The following is a 12,547-nucleotide window of genomic DNA, read 5'->3' on the forward strand; positions in this document are numbered from 1 at the left end:
ACTTTGAAAGTTACCCATAAATCAACACTTAAACTTTGCATGTCACGTATTTTTCCAGGTGAAATTACTTTGTTTTGTTTTTTTCAAGGTAATACAGTCCATAAGCACAAACTGAATTAATAAAGTAACACTATCATGAAAATAGGCAAAGTCTCTGAAGGCAGTCACAAATATGTGCAACAAATAAAGCTAAAACTTTTCTCTTTCTTGCTTCGGGCAACTAGCAAACATTAAAAACTCTCACCATGCATGCTCACAGCTTCTTGAGTGTGCCAGACTGTGACTTGGTAGTTATCAGCTTGCTCTTGTACAGCTGGTAAAGATTAGCATGTTGGTCCTTTGAGCTCAGACAGCTGATTGATCATGAGAGAAATCACTCTGCTGCACATTTAAGATGGCTGGGAAGACAGAATCTGCAGCTTTGACACATAAAAATCTTGTTAAATCAAGAATTGAATTTCCAGCTGTTTTTTTCTCTTCTGATTGGCAGGATTTCATAAAGTACACCAAAAGCAAAGTTTCACTTGTGTCACTATAGGTCCCGGACCTCACCTACCCCCTGCAAAAAAAGAAAAAAAAAGTCCATCATGTTTACGTACAATTAGCATCCAGGTGCAAATGTATCATTCCCTTACTAATGATACAAGTCTCACTGCAGCTTTGCTTGCCGTCTCTCTCTTCATTTTTTTCTGATCATTTTTCTTACAACAGGATTTGTTCCAGGGTTTCCATGGTAACACTCGCTACAGCTTAACTAACAGAATGACCAAAGACTGAACGTGGCAACACTCGGGGTTAAGGATCTACGTTTTTCACCTTTACTAAAAATAAAGCCAATTAAATTTAAAATGAACCCATCCTAGTCTAGGATCTTAATAACAACAGAAAGGATAAAGAAAATCTCTGTTAGGGAATTGAAAGCTCAGAGCCGAGACTGCCACAACAGTTCCAGCTAATGATGCCATTAGTGCTTTGGAGCACCACAATCAATCAGAGAAGTGATTAGCATGAGCATGTACAGAGAGTCGGGCCATTAGTCAAATGGGCCGTGTATAACCTTCAAGACATCGAGTCATCCGACATGCTTACACCTGCACACTAGAAAAAAAAGGTGCATCACAGGGCAAACAAAAAACATACAAATAGCCTTTATTAATACATGTTAAAAAGTATAATTATGTTGAGAGGGGTGTTGTGTTTCCATGGTAATTTTAGAGCGAAACAAAACGAGATCCAAATTTAGTCAAAGATTAAGTATGTAGGTAAGGTACCGCAGAGCTGTCTGACCTGAGCAGTAGAAGCAAAGTTTACTTTTTAAGCGAGATGGATTAATGGTCTACCTCTGAATGCATTCTGTTGCATAATAAATGGAAATGAAAAATGTTTCAGGCAGATGATTTAATGGAAAAACAGCAAACGCCAAGCTGACACTGAGCCAGGCCAGATGAGGGTGCTGAGGTGAAGCAAGAGAGAAAACACAGAGGGCAGTCAACGCTTTTGTTAAAATGCAGCCATGGAAATCCATCTGTCCTTATCTCCATAACGTATGTCAAAATAACAACGATGTCTCTGAAGTGATTCGTTTTGTGCAACTTTGAGCAAAACGTCATCTGGATTTAAAGTGAGTGGAAGTGTTCGGCAGATGTAGCAGACGTGGCAGTGACTGATGGTTAAAAGATTTAGTTAATTTTGATCAAATGCGACACTAATTTATTTCAGAATATGCAAAGAATTGTCAAACACTGATACTTCATAATTAATGCAATTTTAATGACGCAGGGATTTATGAGAGTCGGGGAGATGGCATATGCCAAAGTCATTTAGGGAGTTGATGACTTTATGTTAACCCCAAGTTAATTTATTCAGAGCTTCGTATTTCTAGGTCGAGTCTACCTTAAGAGCTACAGGTTTATGCACGGAGGGACAAAGCACAAGCAGACAGGGAAGAAAATATGAACAGCTTGGATATACTGGCACTGCATGTATTATTTATTTATTTTTTTTCACACTTCAACACAAGAGAACAAGAAGAATGTGTCTGAATAAAATAATCAAAAAATCTTTTGTAAGCAGCGAGTGAGGAGAATATTTAAAGAAACAATCGAAGCACAGTTTGATGAGAAAATCCTGGTGCTGCTCAGTTTTCTCTCATTTATGAACTTCAACCAATGTTGAATAGCGGTATTATATTTGTATTGTAGAGATCGATTTTCACAACTGTAATGAATACAAATCACCACTAAATTAGCACCTTTATATCTCACCTGGCTACAGGGCGACGCTCAGCATTATTAGTTGCAGTATCCACAATAACGCATTTAATGACTGAAAATGAAATGAATGAAAAAGATGTTAAGAAAAAAGTAATTAGATATTGCAAATAAAATCCATTTGGTATGATTCAATACCCACTCCGGGTCGGGGATGAGTTCCTGCCCCAAGTGGAGGAGTTCAAGTATCTCGGGGTCTTGTTCGCGAGTGATGGGAGAAGGGAGCCGGAGATCGACAGACGGATCGGGGCTGCAGCTGCAGTAATGCGGACGCTGCACCGGTCCGTCGTGGTGAAGAGGGAGCTGAGTGTAAAAGCGAAGCTCTCAATTTACCGGTCGATCTACGTCCCTACCCTCACCTATGGCCACGAGCTGTGGGTAGTGACCGAAAGAACGAGATCGCGGATACAAGCGGCAGAAATGAGCTTCCTCCGAAGGGTGGCTGGCCTCTCCCTAAGAGATAGGGTGAGAAGTTCGGCCATCCGGGAGGGGCTCAGAGTAGAGCAGCTGCTGCTCCACATCGAAAGGAGCCAGCTGAGGTGGTTCGGGCATCTGACAAGGATGCCCCCTGGGCGCCTCCTGGGTGAGGTGTTCCAGGCATGTCCCACCGGGAGGAGGCCCCGGGGCAGACCCAGGACACGCTGGAGAGATTATATCTCTCGGCTGGCCCGGGAACGCCTTGGTATTCCCCCGGATAAGCTGGAGGAGGTGGCTGGGGAGAGGGAGGTCTGGGCCTCTTTGCTTAGGCTGCTGCCCCCGCGACCCGGCCCCGGACAAAGCGGATGAAAATGGATGGATGGATGGATGATTCAATAAGACCCACATCATAACAGATAAAATGGGGAAAAAACCCACACACACTTTTTCTCTCTGTCTTGAAATTGCAGATCAATAAGAAAAAATTATGTTATTACGTCTTCACTGTACCTCTAATTTGTCTTAATTCCTGTGATTTATTGGGGCTACTTGATTATGACAAAAATCATTTAGTTTAGAGAAGCTTGGTCAAGACTGAGATCTCAATTACTTCACACGATTGCTCATAATTTATTGAGCTTTTTGCTATTCTACATGTTCACCTATTAAACGCTTGTGACGTTCATTTCTTTTAGATGGGTCCTTTTGAACAAAGGGCTCTTTTACCTGCATCTTTGGGTGAAACTGAGTAAACTAAGACTGAGCTTAAGCTTTAAAGAAGGAGCCAAAACACTGCACTCGATTTATATTCAACATAATATAAAATAAGTGTTTCACAGAAAAAAAAAACCAAGTAAATGCAAAAAGTTGTTTCTCTGTAAGGAAAATCTTGTAATCATAATATGTTGAATTCATATTGTGATCAAGCGTTAACAGTTACCCAAGATTAAAAAGACTCACAGTTTCTTAACTTAATATAAATCCTAGAATTCCTCTTTATGATCAGTCCTGTCATTACATCTTCACACGCTCAACATTAATACTAGGTGTGCTGTTCCTTAGCAACTCAAACTAGGGCCAAACATCAAAGAAATAACGTCCCTTCTCTTTCCATGCCATAGCTTATTAACCAGCAGGTAGTTTAGAGCATATAAGCTATTTTGAATCAAAGTGCACAGCAGAGGCAGCAGTGTAGCTGGAACTGAAAATCTAACACCGTCATCAGCATCAGTAAAAATACCCTCAGCAAGATTCCACTCTTTGATTTAACTGTGAAAATTATTTTAGTGAACTTTGTGGCCAAACTATAAAAACAGGCAGGCAAGTCATCGTTTTCCTCCCAGATCAGAGTAAATTTACACCCAGCATTCAAGTTTTCTGTTTCACTCAAATACTGTATCTCCTGAGAATGTATGTCTGATGAGTCTCACAACAGTACAAGAACCTTGCAGCTTTCAAATTTGCTGGCTGAGCTGCAAAGATAATACCCAGGATCAAAACTCCTCACACTTGTCAACAGTGGATGCTTCTCAGGGAGATGGAGGAAGGACGGAAAGTATGAGAACTGTGGAAGACATTCAGTAGGAAGCCTGCTTCCAGCTGTTTCCCTAAGGTAACATTGACCCTTCTGAAATCTGCTTTTAGCGGCGCGCAGGAAGAAGACTGCCCTGGCACAGCACTGTAAGTCCTCCCATGAATTAAAGATGAGCTCAAGTTATTCTTCTGGCTTGAACTGACTGGAACAGATTTACAATTTGCATTTTATTTGAAAAGAACATAACCATCACATTCTTTCATTTCAGGATCATATGAGACACATCTATGGTCAGTTTTCCAGGTTGCTCGGGAGATGATGGAGGCAGCATTTCAGAAATAACGGTTAACTGTGTTTGTGTGAAATGTGTTATTTCAAGGCTGGGCAACGCTCAGAAAAAAGGGATCTTAACGTGAAAGATGAAACCACGTGAAAAGAAATTAAATCTAATTATTATTTTATTAAGTAAAGGTTTGTGATGCAGAACATCATTTTAAAAATGACTGAAAATGTTATATTTATATTTGTGAAAAACACTTTCTTTTTGTTTGTAACTTTCTTACAGAACTTGTGCATCAAACTTAGACTTGTTAATTCAGGATTTTCTTCCTAGCCACATTCTTGTTATGCCAAAACATAACAAGTGAAAAACATAAACATGTGACAGTGAGCTGAAGAAAGGTGCTGCCGTCTCCCCGATGCAAGTGTGCAAACATCTCTGCTGAAAGGTTGATGCATTTGAAGCCTGTAGACGATATCATGAAGACAGATGTGGTACACAGTACAGCTGTGCTTTAATCTAAACACAAACATCAGCCTCACAATGAAAACGTCAACATGCTGTTGTTAAGTGGGTATAATGTTTGCCATCTCAGTTTACTGTGGTTGTATGCCAATTTGGATTAGCAAATTACACAAGTACAACAGAGGCTACTGGATACTAAGCAAAGTACTGACAAACTGAAGCCATTTTCACTCGTGCACTGCAGTTGTGAACGTTTCTAGTCACTACTTTAAAGATGTACTTCATAGTTTCATAGTAGTTTTATGTTGTGTCGATTTTCGTGGGTTTTCCAATTGTTAAATCTTTTCAAACATTTGTTATTTCCATCATTTATTGTTTATGTTCTAGTTTGTTGTATTTTGATATGTTTTGTCTTTTTAATCCACTACATTACAACAATACTAATTTGATGATGATGGCAGTGTTCATTCAGGTGATTGTCCAACTTTATAGGATTCTTCCCCGGAACACCGTGGGTATGAAACTTCAAGAAAATCTAGACAATCATTATTGATCAATGATAAATAATTTAAACTTTTTCTTCTTTTCTTCTCCTTCCGGCTGCCCCATTAGGGCTCTGCATTGTGTGTGCATTCATCTGCCTCCATCCCACCCTATTCCTACCATCCTCCTCTGTCACAGCAACCCTCTGGACTTCTTTACTGCATCCTTGAATCTTCTCTGTGGTCTTTGTTTTCCTCTACTTTCTGGCAGATCCATCTTCTACCTCCATTGCCCAGTATATCTACCATCCCTCTGATATACCCATTTCTAATCTTGTCCATCCCAGTCCCTCCCAATGAAAATCGTAACATCTTCAACTCTGCCACCTCAACATCATAGCAGGTCTCACTAGCATCTTGTAGACATCCTCTTTCACTCTTGCTGCTATCCTTCTGTTATTAATCACTCCTGACACTCATCTACACCCACTCCATTCTGCCTACACTCTTCTTCACCTCTCTTGTGCTCAGTCCATTGGTTTGAATGGTTGATCTCAGGTCATCAGCACGAGCCTCCTTCTCATTCATAAGCATGTATTCTGTCTTGCTTAGAAGAAGCTCCAGCATGACCTCCCCTGTCAGCCTATCTATCCCTCTGGGGACACAGAGCTTAAATACAAATGAAACACATTTTTTTAGTCATATAAGCCTGCACTAAGTGAAGGACAGTCTAGAGCTGTTACAATATTGTGCAAAAACTGTTTATTAATGTAATTAAGCATATAAGCTGATGGATTAGAAATGCTTAAAACATGTTAGATATAGTGTGACTCCAAAGAGCAGCAGGTTAACATGACCTCAAAAGCCACTCACACAATGAGCCATTATTTTTCAGGTAGAGGCCTGTGATTGTAAAGTAAAAAGTACATTATCTGGCAGCAGCTCTTACCAAAGTTCAGTGCTTCTCACAAGAGAAGTGAGAAAAACTGCTCTAATCTAGAACTTGTTCTTTAGACCTAAAGAACATCAAAAGTTATTTCAGGTCAGTGCTGGTAAACTGAATGTCTTTTTATATTTTTATCTCTTTTCTTTTCTTTCTGTTTTTAATATCCACACCTGGTTGAGTAAAAAGGAAAGAGCGTCTGAAAGAAAAGTGTGGCTGTGCACTCCAAACAGTGTCCAGCCAGATTATTTGTTATGCTGACAGTGAAGGCACCTTGCAAACCTATGAGCTGGCAAACTCTCTCAGCACACTCAATTCAGAGTATAGCAGCGGCAACAACCTTGCTGCTTAAGCCAGGAAAAGCAGCCCACTCCAATGTGACCATCTATAAATTGGGATCTATTGTAGGGCATCATGTCCCTGTCACATTGTATGCATGTGTGGCTTGCACACACATTCAAAAGCTGTTATATATAATGCCTATATGTGGGATGTGTAGATATTTTGGGGCATGATCTGCTTGACAATGCTTAACCTAAAGAATTCTGATAACTGTTCTTCTGTGTCCTCTTCTGCTTCTTCACTACCTTATGAAAATCCCTCGAGGTGGAAAATCTTTCAGCTAGCTATATCAGTATCTTCAGCAACAGCTACATGCTGATGCTCACAATAAGGGACACATAATCAATATCAACTGCACATCTTGATATATGGAGAAGAATGCAATGTACACACATGCCTCTTACAGAAAAGTCTGTGTGAAGCATGAATAGCTGTGTGTAAACACATCATTATCTTCTCCAAACACATACAGTGAAAGAACAGGGATTTGTTAGAAGCAGTACACAACTCTCAGGGCAACACGGAAATATACCAGGTAGATGTGAAATATATAGAAACTATTTCTTTTTTATTTCCTTTTATTGTATTTAACCTTATAGCCTTTACATGTAGTCATCCCTCTCATGTTGTCTTTACTCTTGCAAATACAGGTGATGGAGTTTAACTTGTAAAGGTCAGAGATGTTGAGACAAAGCATTAAGGAGATTTGTTGAAGGGCACCTGTATTAGGTTTACACCAGTGTGTGGCCTTTTTAGGTTAAAAATAGAAACTGTAAGAACAACAAAGACCTCGATGTTTTGGCACTTCATATTTAGTGACCTTTTTATCTAAAAAGCTTTGGGTGTTTGGTGTATTACTGCAACACTGTCTGAGCAAATGATTATCTTTTTATATAAGTGTGATTAAAGTCAAACAGTAAGTCTGTGTAGGGTTATTCCATTAGGTACATGGCATAAAACACTGCAGGAGGGGGAACAACTGAAAACGCTCAAGTTACAAAAAGTCTGACATTTAATACGAAAGGTTTTTGCTGAGTACCAAACAATTATTTTTCAGATGACTCCATCCACTGTTTGTATAACTGCAACGGAGGTGAAGAGGAGACACGTTTTTCACTCATTGTCACACATCAGGAATTTTTTTCCTCTGTGGCAGTAAAATGCTGTCAGAAGCTCCCATAGATTCAAACAGGCATTCAAACACTTTAGACTTTGAAGGTTAAAAGAGACAATGCAAACAGACATTAAAAAAGTCAAACTAAGTAGCAACAAAAGACTTAGCTAGAATTAGCGCGTTCAGCCTAGATATTCTCAAAAAATGAAAGTACGATGAAAAATAGCATAAGAACTAAAATTGACATAGAAAATGATAATTTTGCACATAATTCAGAGGAGTGGTCTTTCCTATATAGAGCTTCAGAACAACACGGAAGTTTGCCAGGCATATAAAAGACACAGAAGCCATTTCTTTTTTTAAACCTTGGCAAGGACTGGTACGTTAAAGATGCAGCTATAGTTATTAAAAGCTTCATCGTCACAGTGAGGATTCGTTAGGAGTCGGCACAATTGCAAGCAGAACACTAACAGTAAAAACTACAAGTACTGTAAGTATTAATTGTAACCAAAAGAAGAGTGGCACAGAATGACCAGAGACAAAATACAGATTACACAAACATTAATTATCAAGGTTGTTCCTTTATTCTAAATGGGTATTAAATGAAGCAATGCTGCTGCTCTATGTTTTTGAACAACAAGCTTAATGGACCCTAAGAACATGCTATTAGGGTCACTATTAAAAACAGCAGTTTAACGGCATCACCCGGTGAATAAGTATTTGTACTGCGATGATACTGTAAAGAAATAATGTTGAAATAATGATCTTTGAAGAGAGCTGGACCTCGAGGTTTTACATGAACGAGTGCACTGACAACTGTTAGCAGAAAGCATTGCATGTCTTTCTGCACAATTTTAGCTTTGCAACACGTTGGAATAACACCAAGCAGGAGAGGAACGCACTGTGATTTAGAAACAATACTGAAGTGCAACATGCCCCAAAACAGCAAATACATCTCATCAGCATCTAAACAGGCACGGAGTTTTGAAGACGCTGTTTCAGCTGCTGTCTGTTTAATAGCAGGATGCACATGATAAACTGCTCTACAGGATCTGATTTCTGATCAATTGCTTGAGTGCTGATGTTTTCACAGGAGAATACTGACAGAAAGTTTAACCCATCACTCATGTGCTTGTCTTGTAAAATGTCTACAGAACACAGAGGCAGAATTTTGTTCCCCAACACATATTGATGGTTTGGCAGGAACTCTGGTCCAGTCTAAATGGGCTGAAATCGTCCACTCCTTCACTGTTGCGATGGTAGTATGCAAATGCGACTATAAGGCTGTCAGTCCTGAGACTGGTCACCACTGGGAATGGGAGTCTTGCTGAGTTTGGTTAATTTGCTAAATTATTGAATTGCAGGCCTTGGAAGTTTAATAAAAAGCTCATAAATACAACCATTGATGTGAAAAAAGGTTTATTTGCATGAGCCAATATTTGATTGCACAGTGTGAGAAATACTATGTGATGACCACAGCATCAAGTCGAAATCTTTTAACTAGGGTTTCATGGATTGTAAGTGGGGCTTGTCACCTAAGGGAAAGTTCAAGGATGCTTTTGCTCCCCTACAGATTTGTTTAAATGTAGGTGATGATAGTTATTGTTGATGGACTTGTCAAACAGCTGCAGTTATTTTGAAATGGTGAAAAATACTGCATTCCACCAGTCTTGATAAATAAACGTGCTTTCTGACTTTAGAAATACACCATGCACAGCCACAAACTCTCCAGTTGTAGTAAGTTATTCTTACTCTCAGCTGCCCATATTTCAATCTGTTTGATGATAAAAAATCACCGAGTGCTGCCGTACCACGACCAAAGAGCGGACTATGAACTGTAAAATCTTTCTGACAGACGGCCTGATATTTTATAGCAGAACACACAGACAAGCTTACAGATAAAAATATTCACAGCAAAGCTTGACTTACGAAAATGTTGGTTAAAGCTATTACGACCTATCCTATGGATAGTATGATGTAATATTTTTGGATTTTAACCTCATGAAAAAACAATGAAGAGAAATCCCTTCAATGATTTTATCACAAAACAATATTCAAAGAAAGAAATGTATTGAAGGGCATGTTGGTGCACATATAATCATATGTGCTATTTATTAGAATTCCCTCTTGTCAGAAAATGACAAATATTCAAACATGCTCGGGAAATACAAATTTGAAAGTATTGGGGAAACATAAATGTCTCAAGGATATACTGCTGCAAGCATTTGATCCAGACTTATTATGTACAGTGGACACATTGTACATAATAACACAGCTGATGCTGACATATCAGTACACAACTTCATCACTAAATGACCTTGAAGGTGGCTCTGGATTTAAAATGGACAAGTTAAAAAATTAGCACAAATGGAGCTATTGGCAAGATCTCAGAGGTAGTGATTGGGATGGTACACAAACACTAAAACTGAAAACTAGTAATAAATTATTATTATTATCAGACATGGTGGCACAGTGGACATGTGGTTAGTGGCGTGAGGTTAAATGGTTATTTTAAACTTGTTGTAGGTGTGAATGTGAGAGTGAATGGTTATCCGTCTCGCCCTGTTAGCCCTTTGACAGACTGGCAACCTGTCCAGAGAGTACCCCACCTCTTTTCCACCATAGCAGCTTGAATAGGCTCCACCTTCACTGAATTAGATAAGCGGAAAAAAGTGGTTGGGGTTATTATTATTATTATTACCAAATGGTGTTTAATGGGTCCCTTTATCATAAAAAATGTCCCTTAATTTGCCCCATTACAGACCTCATTTTCATTTGTTTCCAAGAACTTCACACACAATTTTATTATTCTTTCAGTAGGTCTTTGTTTGCACATTTCTCTTTTACCAGTTTAACATGTGCTAGTTTGCAATGTCCATCCATTCATCCATCCACTTTCAGACACCTACACATCCCTTTCTTCAATCACATCCTCCAGCTCCTGGTGTTTCCAAGGGGACACGTCAATGTGAAGGCGTAGCAACTCTACTCTTAACTCCCTTTAATGTACAAACCAACAGTTTTTAATGTATTTTGCTAGTTTTGTTGTTTATTAGCAATCGTCAAAAAGCTTATAGATACAGTAGCACCATGTCCCACTTCTGTTAAATCAAGGGAAGATGTACATTTGAAGATGAGGACAAAAAAACAATTATTCTTTTAATTTTTTTCTATCAATGACTGAAAATTCAAGACTCATGTTGAAATAGAAGCACTGAGATGGGGAGGTCAAGTGCCAGTTTTATCAGAATCCTTTGCAATAACATCGCATACAGTGCCATCACAAAAAAACAAAAACAAATGCTAGCTTCACTCAGATGCTTTACTCACCTTCATCTCATCAAAGTTGATTTGTGAAGATGGGGAGTACAAAAAAAGAAATCAGTTTCACTTGCCAATTTAGCTTCAAAAGGCATTTCCTGCATTTTCTGAATTGCAGCAACACAAACATTAATAATGAGTTAAAAGTAAAACAACTCACGGATGACACAGTGAATACGGAACCACATGTGGTGGGTGTCGCAGAAATCAAGTTCCTAAAGGGTCCTCAAAAAAACAACATCAACACAAACAGCACAAAATCATTCCCCAAAAAGTGACCATGATCAAAGCCAGGCAAACAAACAAAACACCACTTTACTGATTTCACTGCTTCTTAAATTATTTCTAAAGACGTCTCTGTTCTCTAGTTTGGACTGCAGTGACTTGCAGACTGGCGTAATTGTTTTCCCGTTTATTACTTTAAATTATGGGCCAAGAAGACAAAAGAACACAGTGCAAATAAGCGTGGTGCTTGGAAATAAAGCATGTTGTAAGTGAAAGGGAGAAAAAAACAAAACTTTAACCACCTTTGCCTGTCAATTTCAAACAATTTGTCTGCTGGATATAAATACATCAAATCATTTTCTTTTCAAAATTGGCATCAAATTAAGGTTCACTTTTTGTTTAATATGAATATGCTGTATTTAGATTTGTGAATTTGCCAGGTACTTTTTTATTTCATATAAGGTCATTGAAAGCAAGTCCTCTCTTTTTAAACATAGTGTTGGTGTGCAGCAGTTGCTTTGCTTCAGTAAATGTCATACTGTTCAACAAGATAGCAGCTAACAATCTCTGAGAACATCCTACTAAGAAAACCACTTAAGATGCAACATTTTTATGCTCCTTACATTTTTTAGAATCATCTTCTTTTCGGCTTTTTCCGTTAAGCAGAAAAGACCCAAATTAGGCTCCAAGATTAAAAAGACTTCAAGGAGATTTTCCTTTCGATGTATAATCCTAGATATCTTTTATTAATTGAAACCATTATTAGGTGTTGCATAATGATCAAATGCACATTACGGCACTGATATAAAAAAAAAAACCTCAGTAAGAAATCAAACACCAAAAATCATCAAAAATCATCCTCTTTAACTTTAAGCAAAGAATTTTTTTTTGTTTTTTTTTTGTAAATTTCATGGCATTATCTTTGTCCACAAAAACTTCCAGGTTCACTATAGAGTTAAAAACCAGCTGGAATACCGTCATGAAACTGAATGACAGAAATAACACTGAGCATCTGAACAATGGTACTACTGAGTAGTCACAGTTGTTACATTTTAAGGTAGTACAGAGACGAATGCTGTCTGTAGTGCAGTAGCGCCCTGCAGGGCCAAAAATTTAAAGGCGATGTCTTCTTACTCAACACCCCAACATGATGC

The 12,547-nt window shown here is 38.6% G+C and overlaps 1 protein-coding gene across 2 annotated transcripts in view; it reads right to left on the reverse strand.

Annotated features, from left to right (window-relative positions):
• Positions 1-12,547, reverse strand: part of asic2 (acid-sensing (proton-gated) ion channel 2) — a 404,006-nt gene that overhangs the window by 133,897 nt on the left and 257,562 nt on the right. The window lies entirely within an intron of this gene.

This window comes from Maylandia zebra, linkage group LG4 (assembly GCF_041146795.1).
Source record: "Maylandia zebra isolate NMK-2024a linkage group LG4, Mzebra_GT3a, whole genome shotgun sequence".
Lineage (NCBI taxonomy): Eukaryota > Metazoa > Chordata > Actinopteri > Cichliformes > Cichlidae > Maylandia > Maylandia zebra.